Raw genomic sequence first — 13551 nt, 5'->3', positions numbered from 1 at the left:
ACCCACTTGAGTCTTAAAACCTGAGCTCTTGTTTGTTCTCCTTTTTCAGTGTTAGGGCTTCACATAATGCCAAACACATGTTCTAACTCAGAGCTCCACACCCAGTCTGCTTCTCTCTCACCTATTTATTGCAGTCTACAGGGCCTTTGGCATTTTAGGCAAGTGTTCTACCAATGAGCCTTAACCTCTGTCCCATTTTCTCTTTTGATGGAAAATAGTATATAAACAAACAGCAGAATTACTAATCTTAAGTATTCATTTTATATAAATATGGAAACTATGACAGAAAAATTATAAATATTAAACATGTGAAGTCATTAATTAGGAAAAACATGAAAGCAGCATAAAATATGCAGATTATTAAAGGCTATGCATAATTGTTATAATGAATCATTACATATTCAAGGCATCAAAGTTCAATTTTTTACTATTTAAAAACAGATGAACGTTTAGAATGCTAATGCATCAATTTAAAAAATAGTTTTACTTTCTTGCTTAGCAAACAAAGGTGCTCTAGTGGATGCTGTGCTCGAGAGTATACAGAGAGCACAAATGAAACTTGATGTACAGACAAAGGCACAGACAAAGTCAGGTCGGTGGATCTGGGAGAAGCTGGAAAGGTAGGTACTATGATCATAGTGCAATGTGAAAAATTCTCAAAGGACTAGAGAAATGATTAAACAAAAGTATTTATAATATTGGTTTCAGCATGTTAAGGATATCAAATGCTTCTCATTTTCATGTGTAGAATTCACTTTTTCTGGAAGTGGACCACTCCTTATTTTATGTGTGTACACATACACATATAACACACAGAGGTGAGAAACACAAACACAGACACACCTTACATATCCAAAACTGCCAGGCAGAGGATTCCTTAAGAAACATTCTAAATATTTAGAAATATTAATTGAAATTACTTTTGCTACCAACTTCTGTTGGTCAAGGAACAATCTGTTTGAATGAAAGAGAATTTAGCAGCCTCATTAGAGGTGCCAAAGTACAACTGTGTAATGTTTAACCCAAATAACATACCAAAAGAAGTTAGCTGGGTTCTGGGAAGAGTGGCAAGACAGTTTGTCCTCCAACAGGTCTGAAAGCGCAAAGTGATGCTGCTTACAATTGTACAAGGACAAGAGCATCAATAATGGTCGCCTTAGGCAAAGCAAAAGAGCACGTGATCACCCTAGCTACAGAAAAACCTGGTTCTCCAGAATCTCCACATTGCTGTAATGTCCTCAGTATGTTGAATGCAAAATAAACAAATGGCTAAAACTCAAATAATTTCACAGTAAAAATGAAAGATTCTGGTCATAATGACTGCACATCTGGGTATATCCTCAAAGGAGGGCATACAAATAACCGAACAACACATGAAAACACATCAACATCACACCAAACACCAGGGGAATAAAAATTAAAACCACAGTGAGCTATCACCCCACTATTAGGAGAGCTATTATTTGAAAGACAAAAACCATCAACTGCCACTACGGATGTAAACAGGGACCTGCAAACAGGAATGTTAACAGCTATTATGGAATACAAAATGGAGGCTCTTTTGGTATGATGTAGATACGTGTGCCTGGTATGCATTCGTGTGAGTGGATATCATCTATTAGTCTATCATCTATTAGTCTCCACTTTGATAAGGCAGGATCTCTCAGATGAACTCAGGAGGATTTCCTTTCTGCTTCCACCATGCACTGAGCCATCTCTCCAGGCCTAAATGGAGTTTCTTCAAAACCTAGAGAGAGTGAGGGGTTGGAGAGAGGGCTCAGCAGTTAAGAACACTTACTGCTCTTCCAGAGGAGGCGAGTTCCACTCCCAGCAACCATAGCCACAGCCAGCTGCTCACAACTACCTGGAACTTGAGCCTCAGGGGATCTAATCCCCCTGGCCTTGGCACTGGCACTCATGTACACACACCCACTAGTACACAGACACACGAATACACGTGTTTAAAAGTAAAAAAATGTCAAAATGCAGTAGACAATGATAGGGATGTTGCTCACGGACTTAACTAGCATGCTCACAGCCCTGGGTTTAATCCTCAGCACTACAAAAGCTGGGTGTGGCAGGACATCTATACTCTCAGAACTCATGAGGTAGAAGAGGATCAGAATTTCAAGCTCATTCTCAGCTACATAACGAGGTTTTAGGTCAGCCTGTGATACACAATCTGAAAAGCAAACAAAGCAGAGACAAGTCTAAAACAGGATCCAGCAGTCTCACCATTGGGCATACATCCAGGCTAATGAAATCAGCATGTTGAAGAGATGTTTGCACTTGCACATTTATTATAGCTTTGTGTGTATGTGATATCAGCCTTAGGTGACCGCTGCTGAATGGACAAAGAAAATGTAGTATATGTATATAATATTTAACCTTAAAAAGATTAGAATACTGCCACCGGCAGCAACATGAATAGAGATGAATGACATTATGTGAAAGGAAATATGTTAGGTACATATATGGGAAGCTAAAAGGTTAATCTCACAGAACAGTAGTTAAGGGAACCTAGATGAAGGAAGACTGAATGGAAATAGGACGGTCAATGGACATCAGGGTGCTATGGCTGAAGACAAGTAACTTAAAATGCTTTCCTTTTTGTTTGGAGACAGAGTTCACTGTATAACCCAGACAGGCCTCTATTTACTGCCTAAGCCTCTACAGTCCTGGGATTACAGGCATATACCAATAAGTCCTTCAGGATAGAGAACACCCCCCACCGTGTTTTCATAAGTGGGAGTAAATACGTAAAGCCTGTACATGTGGAAGCCTAAGGTTGGTGTTGGGATCACCCCAAATTTTCAATCCATCTTATTCATTGAAACAAGATCTCTAAATAAAACCCAGACCTCACTAAAATGTCTAGTCAGCTAGCCAGCTTGCTCTGGAAATCCTGTCTCCTTCTGGATTTAGGGGTATACCACCATGCCCACCCAACATTTATTTGGGTCCTGATAATCAAAACTTAGGTCCTCATGCTTGCATAGCATATGGTTTAGCCACTGAGTCATTGAACTAGCCCTGATAACTAAGTGTTATGTAGTAAAATTATGAAACTAGGAAAACTATGGTTGACAATAATTAATTACTTTAAAAATACTTAACAAACAAGTTTTAAATAGTCTCAATAAAAAAAATGTCTATAATAGAGACAATTAAAATTACTGATTTTATTTAACATATATTTCCCATGTAGTGAAATACCATACTGTATTCCATACACATACATCATTACTTCTATCAATTAAAAATATTTTCAAGGGCTAGAAAGATGGCTCAGCAATTAAGAGTATTTATTGGTTGCTCTTCCAGAGGACTTGTGTTCATCCAATTCCTATCACCCACATGGCAGTTCACAGTTGTCTGTAACTAGAGTTCCAGAGGATCAGACATCCTCATACAGACATACACACAGGAAAAATACTAGTGCGCATGAAATAAAAATGATTTATGAGAGTGTTTGATCCCCTGGAACTAGAGTTACAAACACCTGTGATCTGGCATGTGGGTGATTATATATATATATATTTAAAAGAATACATTTAGGGATTTAGGGGCTGAGGGAGGAGATACTAAATTAGAAACCAGCCTGAACCACATAATGAGACCCTGTCTGGAAAAAAGCCAAAGACCAGAATGGTCACAATGTCTTGTTTTGGGGATTTGGGGAAGATTTATACAGAACTTTGAGCACTGTGTAAGCACAATATGTTTTATAACATCAATTCCCTTTGAGTAGTATTAAAAAACGCCTCTCTTGAAAAATGACAATACCCTTCAGGCTTATACAGCCTTGCCAATTTTCACTAGTATTCACATATCCCTTAAGAGCTGAGTTTTATCTTTCTATGAGAAATTTTTTGGAATATAGTTTAAGATACTTTTAACTATCATTTTCCAGATGTTTGAAAACATTCTGACAATAATGTTCAGTTTTTTATTGAATCAGCATGATATGCTAGATAATTATATAAAAGATTCAAAGAAACAAAAAGTAGTTGATAAGCTAGTGAGACAAAATCTACTACAAATATATATCATTTTATATTGTTTTTAAAAAATAGCATTGCATAACTAAGGAAATGAACAAATGAAGTCACATAAAGGAGACCTTCCAGTTTAAAACCTTGGGATTTTAGTTAATTGCAAATTCATTACAAGCCAACATTACGTGGCTGCGAAAAAACCCACAGCCTTCAGACTATGTTAGTGTCCAGATGTGGAACATTCATATCCAATTCAGATACATTATGAATATTACCTCTAGTTCCAAACACACTTTAAGAGAGACACTGACACATTTTCATGTCCTTAGAAGAACATTCAAGATAACAGCATGAGAAATAGTTGGAAGAAACAAGATTGTGCCAAAAGAAAGGAAAGTTGGCATGTGAGAAAGAAATACAAATACTTTAAAGTAGGATTGAGGCCAATGTACATACTTAACACATTTTAATTATTTTTTGCATTTTAAAATTTGTGTGTGTGCATGTGTACAGGGGTATGTGCTACAGCACATGTGTGGAGGTCAGAGGACAATCCCAATTCTTAGAAGCCATTTTTCTCCTTTTACCACGTGAACTCCAAAGAGAAAAACTAGGTCATCAGGTTTGGCAGCAAGTGGTTTTACCTGATGAGCCCTCTGGCTGGCTCATAACCAAAACATTTAAGCACCACATATGAATAAACTTCAAAAGTCAAATGCAGTACAAAATAGGTTGGGTTGCCTTTGAGAATATGAGTCCTTCCCTTCGGTAAGAGAATTCAGGCAGGGAGGGCAGTAATGGTGCGCATGCCTTTAATCCCAACACTCTAGAGGCAGAGGCAAGCAGTTTTCCATGAGTTCAAGACAAGTCTGAACTATAGAGCAAGTTCCCGGACAGTAGTGGTTGATATACAGAGAAGTCCTATCTTGAAAAATCAACATTATCAACCAATCAAACCCTCCAGAGCTCCCAGGGACTAAAACATCAACCAATGAGCACACAGGGAGAGACCCATGGCTCCAGTTGCATATGTAGCAGAAGATAGTAGTGTCTGGCATCAATGAGAGAAGAGGCCTTTGGTCCAGGGAAGGCACATTTGGTCAGTGTAGGGGAATGCCAAGACACTGCGGTAGAGAGGTGGTTGGGAGAGGGAACATCTTCATGGAAGCAATGGGAGGGGTAGGAGGATAACATTTGAAATGTAAATAGAGAGACTATTCAATAAAAAAGGTCTTAAAAAAATCAAATAAAAATTAGGATAAAATAAAATGAGACTTCAGTGTAGATTAGAAGACTAAGCATTTCAAGTCTAATATTCCTGAAGAATGGCCAACATAAACAAAATGATAAAACTTACCTTACCTGAGGTAATGTTTTATTTCTTAATATAATCAAAACATAATCTGTGAAATGGCAGACATTTGTGAGTTCAATTATTCATCCCATTCCAGATGTGTGAAACTTGGTCATTCTATAGGAGCTTCCAAGAGGAGCCTTTAAGTGAAACACAGCCCTGCAATACTGGCAATCAGGAGTCTGGGGCAAGAAGACGGCCAGTTCCAGGTGAGTTTAAGACCCTTGCTTCAAAAAAATAAAAGGAGACCACTTTCTTGGGAATTAATACCACCCTATTGGTTCAGGTTACATAGGCTTAGAAAGCAATGTCTGAATGAGTACTGCATGCACACTGTAGGATGTAGAAAAGTACCAAAAGAGAATTACCAGATGAGTTAAAAGACAAGTTAACCTGGGGAGGGAGTGGGGGGCGCTAAAGAGAGAGCTTGGTAGGTAAAGGCACTTAGCTCATGAGGTCTGTGGCTTGAGTTAAATCCTAACAATCAATGTAACAGTAAAGTTCAGAAAACAACTCCACCAAGTTTTACTTGACCCTTAATCACACACTTTGCCTGTGTGTGCCTCTCTCATATATGTGCATACAATAAAAGTTACACACACACACACACAGAGGAAACCTGGGGTTTGGAGAGGAGTATAACTCTAAAAAGCACAGAATTGTGAATATAGAAAAAACAGGGTATATACCTATTGGAGACAAAGATTTGACATGCAATAGAGTATGCTGAGATAATTTAAGGTTTCTCTATATCAGTATATTTAGGCTTTGTACTAACCAGAAGTGGAGAAAAGCAGGGACACATATCAAAGGAAGCTTTGCTATCAGAGGGAAGATAATCAAAAATCCTGAGGGAAATGATTGGGGAAAACAGTACTATGAAAGCCAACAATGTAACATAATGGAATAGCAAGCAATGGTATACAATTTTATGACATATTTGGAAGATTTTACAATGATGCTATAATATGTTTAAAACAGACCATGAAGGTTGGAATTAGTTGCACATGTGTTTAATCCTCAAACTTGGGAGGTGGAGTCAGGAGTTCAAGGGCAGCCTCTGTTACTAGTGAGTTGAAGAACAATTTGATTACACAAGATCCTGTCTCCTCCACAAACAAACACACACACACACACACACAGAGAGAGAGAGAGAGAGAGAGAGAACATGTTTTAACTGATTTGTTTTATTAACCAATGAAAGGCAGTATCTAATCACTGGTATGCTTTAAGTCTTTGATGTGGATCCTCTTTCATAAACATGTCACAGGCTTCCCACCACTTACAATCCTTGCACTAAATATTATCTTTGATGGTTTCAGCTTAAGGGAATATAACGCACAGTTTAGGAAAAAGACCCAGGGTTCCTTATATCCCAGTTTATTTCAAGAGGTCTCACTCACAACAAAAGAATGTTGTTTGTTTGTTTTAGTAGTATATGTTAAACAGGATGCCTCATGCATATTAAGCCCAACTACTTCGGAGACTGAGGCAGTAAGCCTAAGGTTTAAGGCATGTCTGGATTACATACCAATTTTAAAGCCAGTACATGAGTTGGAGGGTAGCCTGAGCTATAGAAAACCTTATGTCAACCAAAAAGGAAAATCGCACTTTCATAGAAAAAAATAGCACACTACTGGCCTAAGGTGTTCCTACAACTGAAAACATAGGAAACTTAACAGAAGAAATTCAGTTGAGCCTGGAAGAATGCTTCTTCCCCTATCTCACATTGAGTTTAGCAAGTAGTGTAGGCACAGAATTTAAGATATGTTCCCAATAAAAACTCAGAAGCTAAAACAATTACATTATGAAACCCTGTTGTATTCTAAGTGAGGATATCACAGGACTTGTAAAACTTATCTTTTATGACCTTCAGCGTGGGCGTGGTACGTCACACTTGTAATCTCAACATGCAGAGGAAGAAGCAGGACTGTGTTGTGATGCCAGTCCTGGGATATACAGTAATTCCTAGGGCAGCCATGATAGATAGCAAACTTGTCTCAAATAAAACTAAAGTGGTTGGGGCTTAGCTGTAGAGCACTTGTGTATCGTGTGTGATGGGAAGCCCTATGTTCAATCCCTGGTACTTCAGAAAAAGGAGGAATGGAAAGGAAAATAAACTAGAGTTGACCTTGGATACCATTGCCCAGAATAGGTCTGGGGAAACTAGCAGAATCACAAAGGTTGGATTGGTGGCTGTTTAGGACTGAAGGATGGAACTGAGAGGTTACTGCAAATGGAAACTGAGTATTGGCAGCTACAGGACTAAAACTTAGATCGCACTGATCCATTCCCAACTCTGAGAACACACTCAAACCATAAATAGTACATGTACTTCATGCTTTTATTTCTACTTTCATGGTACTAGAGATGAAACTCGTGGTCTCATGCCTGCTAAGCAAATGCTTTACCATGGAACTACATCTCTAGATCCATAAATGTATACTTTAATTTTACAGCAGTTGAATTATATTTTAATAAATCTTTAAATATTAAAACTGCCTAGCAATTGTTAAAATGTCAATTTTAAGTCTAGAAAAGCTTCCTTCACCAGTTAATTTACTTGTGTTTTAATTTGTCCTTGGTGTGGAAACTGCAGTAGTGTTCCCAGAATCACTGAGGACTGACATTTCTGTTCTAAGTGATTTCATATTTAACTTATTTTTCCAGAGCCCTTTTAATTTTTTTCATAAACACATAAATTCTAGTGTGAAATAGCTTGAAATTATCTCCCATCGTACTGACAATTTGTTCTTTTAAATTACTTTTTAAAAAAGATTTATTTATTTTATGTGAGTATACTGTAGATGTCTTCAGACATACCAGAAGAGGGCATCAGATCCCATTACAGATGGTTGTGAGCCACCATGTGGTTGCTGGGACTTGAACTCAGCACCTCTGAAAGAGCTCTTACCTGCTGAGCCATCTCTTCAGCCCTGACAATCTCTGTTCTTATGTTTCCAAGTACAACAACTACTACTATCATTATTAGTTTAGTTAGTTTTGAGGAAAACAGGGAAATAAGGAAGGAGGGCAGCCAAGGACAGCCTTGAACTCTGTGTCCTTTAGCTGTTATTTCCTAACTGCAGTGTTTAAGGATGTGTACCATACTGGGCTCCTGTGTATTTCAAAGCTCTCTTCATTTGTTTATTTTGTAGGTGAGAGATCTTGCACCGCAACACGCATGTGGAAATCAGAGAATAACTTGCAGGAATCAGCTCCCTTCTTTCACCATGTATGCCGAAGGGATTATACTCAGGTCGCAAGACTTGGTAGCTTCGGAGCTCCTATTGTTATCTTATCAGCCCCTATTATTTATTTTGTTATTATTTCTTTTTTGGAGACAAGGTCTTGAACACAGAGATCCACCTGCCTCTGCCTCCCAAGTACTGAGACTAAAGATGTACACCACCATGTCTGGTTGCATTTTTATTTCTTTTATTTTTAGAGACTGGATTTCCATGTGTAGTGCTGACTGTCCTAGACCTCACTCTGTAAACCCGAATGGCCCAGAAATCAAGAGATCCATCCACTTGCTTCTGCCTCCCAAGTGCTAGGATGAAACACATGTACTACCACCTCCTGGGAATTCTAAATATTCTCAAAGACAAATTCCACTGCCTCTGTTAATGAAACTCCTTTAATAATATACCCCTATTGTCCAGTCTCATTGGAATTCCTGTAAGCTTATTGTATATTAGTATGTTTTGTTGTTTTGTGGTGCTGGGAACTGAACCGTCGTACACATACTAGCTGAGTGATCTAAAGCTTCACCTATTTTAGGTTTTTAGCATTTTTACTTACCTTCGAAATTTAACTTTGTGTGTACGCTTGGGGGAAAAGCATATGCAGTCCACAGCATGAGTACAGAGGTCAGAGAGGAGCTTTGTGGAGTCAGTTCTTCCTCCCACCTTTACATGGTTCTGGCATGGCAATGCTTTACCTGCTGAGCCATCTCACTAGTCCATTCCAAATTCGGAGACTGGGTGGCTACCACTCACTTAGCAGACTCACCTTGACCCTGCTTTGCAGTCCAGGCGAGCCACAGAACTTGTAATCCTCCTCTTTAGCTCTCTAAATGCTAGGATTACAGGCCTGTAGCACCATTCCAAGCTTCTGCTGTGCATTTATTTTATGAGGGCAAGGAGAAAGTTGAAACAAGATTTTATTATACAGCCCATGTTTGTCTGGAGCTAGCAATAAACTCACCATCCTCCTGCCTCAGCCATTCATAAACTGGAAGTGCAGACAACTATGCCTAACACTTTTTTATTTTTTAAATGAATTTCAGTACTATAATGTTTTAGATATAAAATTTACCAACAGAAAAATAAGTTCACACAAATGGAAAACCTGGTGTATGTTTTTACACAAAGCCTTTGTATTCTCTTCTTTCTGTTGAGCTTGTTCTACTGTGGATCATATTGGGGCCAGTGCTCTGTCACGGGGCTATCTTCTCAGGCTGACTGGGTTTCTAGTAGGATTATACTACAAACACTACCTTAACTTAAAAAAAAAATACAGAGGAGGCATGAGAGATGACTTAGCAATTAAAAGTACTGGCTGCTCTTTCAGAGGATCTGGGTTTAGCTCCTAGCATTAACAAGAGAGCTCACAACTGTTTAACTCTAGTTCCAGGGGATCCAATGCCTTTTGCTTGCTTCTGGGGATACCAAGCATTCATGTGATACACACACATACATGCAAACAAAACACTCATATACATAAAATAATAAGATATTAAAGATTAAAATGTAATTTAGAAAAGATTAAGATTAACTATGTAGTATCTACCTGTCATTGATAGTTTACAGGTCACTTTCCACATACACACTTATGTGGAACACCTACTTTCTTTTTGCCAGAACTCTTTAATATTTATGGTACAATGCACACACATAATAAAAATAATTACATACAGAAATTAAGAACGCATACAGAAATTAAGAATAAATCATTACATTCGGAAAGAAACAAAAGTTCCTGTGGTCTATTAATTATGTATGGGTGCTTCTATAATAATTGTGTGCTATTTAAAACAGTGGATAAACAAATTATTCAAATCTGAAGGGTATTTTCTCAATATGGTAAAAATACATTAAGAAGTAGCTTTGCCAAGAATGGTGGTACATACCTCTAAGCTCAGTACTTAGGAGACAGAGGCAGGCAGATCTCTGTGAATTCAAGGCCAGCCTGGTTTATGTAAGGAGTTCCAGGACAGCCAGGCAGCCAGGCAGCCAGAGTAAACTAGAGTTTACTCTGTTGGCATCATTTTAAATTCATTATACTGTGAAACTCCTAATTTCAAATAAGGTTAAGAAGACTTCATTGTTTTACAGTGTGACTTTGACTTTAAAAACAGATAAAGTGGACATAAACCACCTGAACAATCCAAGTTCTATCTATCCACTTCTGTACCTTAAACCGCCAGGGCCCTTCCTAGAAGCAATCACTCTCACTAGTCTCCTATGTTTTCTTCCGGAAATAATCAAGGAACACAGGAGCAAGTATAGGCATTTAAAAAGTCTTTAGACATCCAGGAGTGGCATACACCTTTAATTCCATTTTGGAGGCAGATGCAGGAGAATAGCCAGCAGGGTTACAGAGTACCAGACCAGTCTGAGAATGAGAACCTGCTTCAATAAACATATAAGCAAATGATTAAATAAAGTGAAGTGTGGTGGTACATGCTTATAATCACAGCGCATGGGATGTGGGGCAGGAGGATAAGGAATTCAAAAACATCTCTGGCCATAAGAGACCCTAGGTCAAAGAAAAGAAAGACCTTAGTTTTACTTTTCTGAGAACCCTCTGGGTTTTGATAGTGGCTAGGTTAATGTGCACTCCCACCACCAGCAAATGAGGCTCCCTTCTCTCCATACCCCAATTCTCAACATTTGCTTTTTTTTTTTTTGTTTTGTTTTACTTACAGACATTCTGTAAAAGGAAGAGCAGGGGTAAATACTGTCAAAATATGCTGTATGATATTCACAAATTAATAAAAACACTGTATCAAATAGATACCACAGAAAAAATAAAATTGGCCGAGTGTTCTGGAAAGTATCCTGGCAGTATATGTAAAACAAAACAAAACAAAAAAAAATTTAAACATGAATACTGTCATCTTAGAAATTTTGTCTATGAATTTATCTAGAGGAAATATTAAAAATTATCTGTATTAAAATGGCTACTTTGTTGTGAAATGGGACCCCAGTGCTGTTTTATTTCTATTTCTTGATGGCTGAGGAGATCGGACACTTTCACATTTACTGGCCATTTCTATTCCATCTTTTGAGACCCATCTATGGATTTCATTCGCCCAACTATGGAGTGGACTGCACAGCTCTCTACTCTGTAGCTATGGACTTCATTGGGTTTGAGACTAAGGGAAAGGACTTAGTGTAGAATTCTGCTTGGCATAGCACTCCCGCAGTACCTGGCATGTGCTAGTTTCAACAGAAAAGCATTTCACTGGGACTGGCTTACAGTCCAGAGATATAGCACATTATCATCATGGCAGAAAGCATGGCAGCATCCAGGCAGACATTGTGCTGGAAAAGGAACCTGAGAGTTCTACATCTGGATCAGCAGGCAGCAGAAGAGAGCCACTGGGTCTGACTTGAGCTTCTGAAAGTTCAAATCCCATACCCAGTGACACACTTTCTCCGACAAGGCCACACCTCTTAATAGTGCCTCCTTATGAGTCTATGGGAACCATTTTCATTCAAACCACCACAGTGGCTAAGTTAGCTAAGTACTGCTAAACTGGAGGCTAGTCAGGACTACAGGAAGCCCTTGTCTCAAAAAAAAAAAAAAAAACAAAAAAAAAAACAAAAAAACAAAAACAAAAACAAAACAGTATATAGGCTCATCTTAACACTACAAAGTGTGCTTATCATATGCAAGGACCTGGGTTTAACTGTCAGAACAGAAATAACATAAAAGGTACATGTAAAAGGCTGAAAATGTGCTATTCATAAACATACAAAAACACAATATTCACTGGGCAGTGGTTAGCACATGCCTTTGAACTAAACTCAGGAAGCAAAATCAGGTATATCTCTGTGAGTTCAAGGTCACCCTGGTCTACAGAGCTAGTTTCAGGAAAGCCAGGGAGGGAGGGAGGGAGGGAGAGAGGGAGAGAGGGAGAGAGGGGGAGAGGGGGAGAGGGGGAGAGGGGGAGAGGGGGAGAGGGGGAGAGGGGGAGAGAGAGAGAGAGAGAGAGAGAGAGAGAGAGAGAGAGAGAGAGAGAGAGAGAGAGAGAGAGAGAGATGGCTCAGCGGTTAAGAGCACTGACTGCTCTTCCAGAGGTCCTGAGTTCAATTCCCAGCAACCACATGGTGGCTCACAACCATCTGTAATAGGATCTGATGCCCTCTTATGGTGTGTCTGAAGACAGCTACAGTGTACTCACATACATAAAATAAATAAATCTTAAGAAAAACTAAAAGAAAGAAAGAAGGAAGGAAAGTAAAAAGGAGGGAGGGAGGGGAGGAGGGATGGAAGAGAGGGAGGAACTTGATCCCACAAAGTATCCCTCTAACTTCCACATGCACATTGTGGCACATATGTTCCCCAATCTACCCACCCCCTTCCCTGAAAAACATTATAAAACATACACACATTAAAAAAAAACTCAAATCCTAGACTGTAGGACCAGGGGTATTTAGTCAGAGGTAGAACATTTGCCCAATATGCATAGGCATCCCATCCCCAGAAACATAACAAACAAAGCCCCAAAAGCTCAGGTTTTAGATGAGGTCCTGGGAGCATGACCATGATGATGATGATACAAACTATATAACCCAATAACAAAAGCACAAATTGGCAATGTTAGGCACTGAAATTCTATTGCTGCAAGCCATGGTGACTTACAAGTATATTTCCACAAGAAGGCTGAAGCAGGAAAACTGCTCAAAGTTTGAAGTAAGCCTGGGATACACAATGATTTCCAAGCCAGCTTGGGCTACAATGTGAGAAGCTATCATTTAAAAAGATGTTATCTGGTATATTTTTGGTTGTGAGCCTAGCCTTTAATAGCTGAGCCATCTGTGGGGGTAGGGTATGACTGGACCTAAAGTGAATTAATTAGTTAATATAAAAGAAAAGCAGGCTGAGCTCTAGGTTCCTGCCCCAGCTTCCCTCAATGATAGACTGCAACCTGTAAAGCAGTAAAGTCTCTTCCTCCTCCACCCCAAA

General features: G+C 38.9%; 1 protein-coding gene across 3 annotated transcripts in view; it reads right to left on the bottom strand.

Annotated features, from left to right (window-relative positions):
• Positions 1-13551, bottom strand: part of XIAP (X-linked inhibitor of apoptosis) — a 44174-nt gene that overhangs the window by 13550 nt on the left and 17073 nt on the right. The window lies entirely within an intron of this gene.

Source organism: Micromys minutus (assembly GCF_963924665.1).
Source record: "Micromys minutus genome assembly, chromosome: X".
NCBI lineage: Eukaryota > Metazoa > Chordata > Mammalia > Rodentia > Muridae > Micromys > Micromys minutus.
Note: the sequence above shows the minus strand (reverse complement) of the source record. Positions and strands in the feature narration are given on the sequence as shown.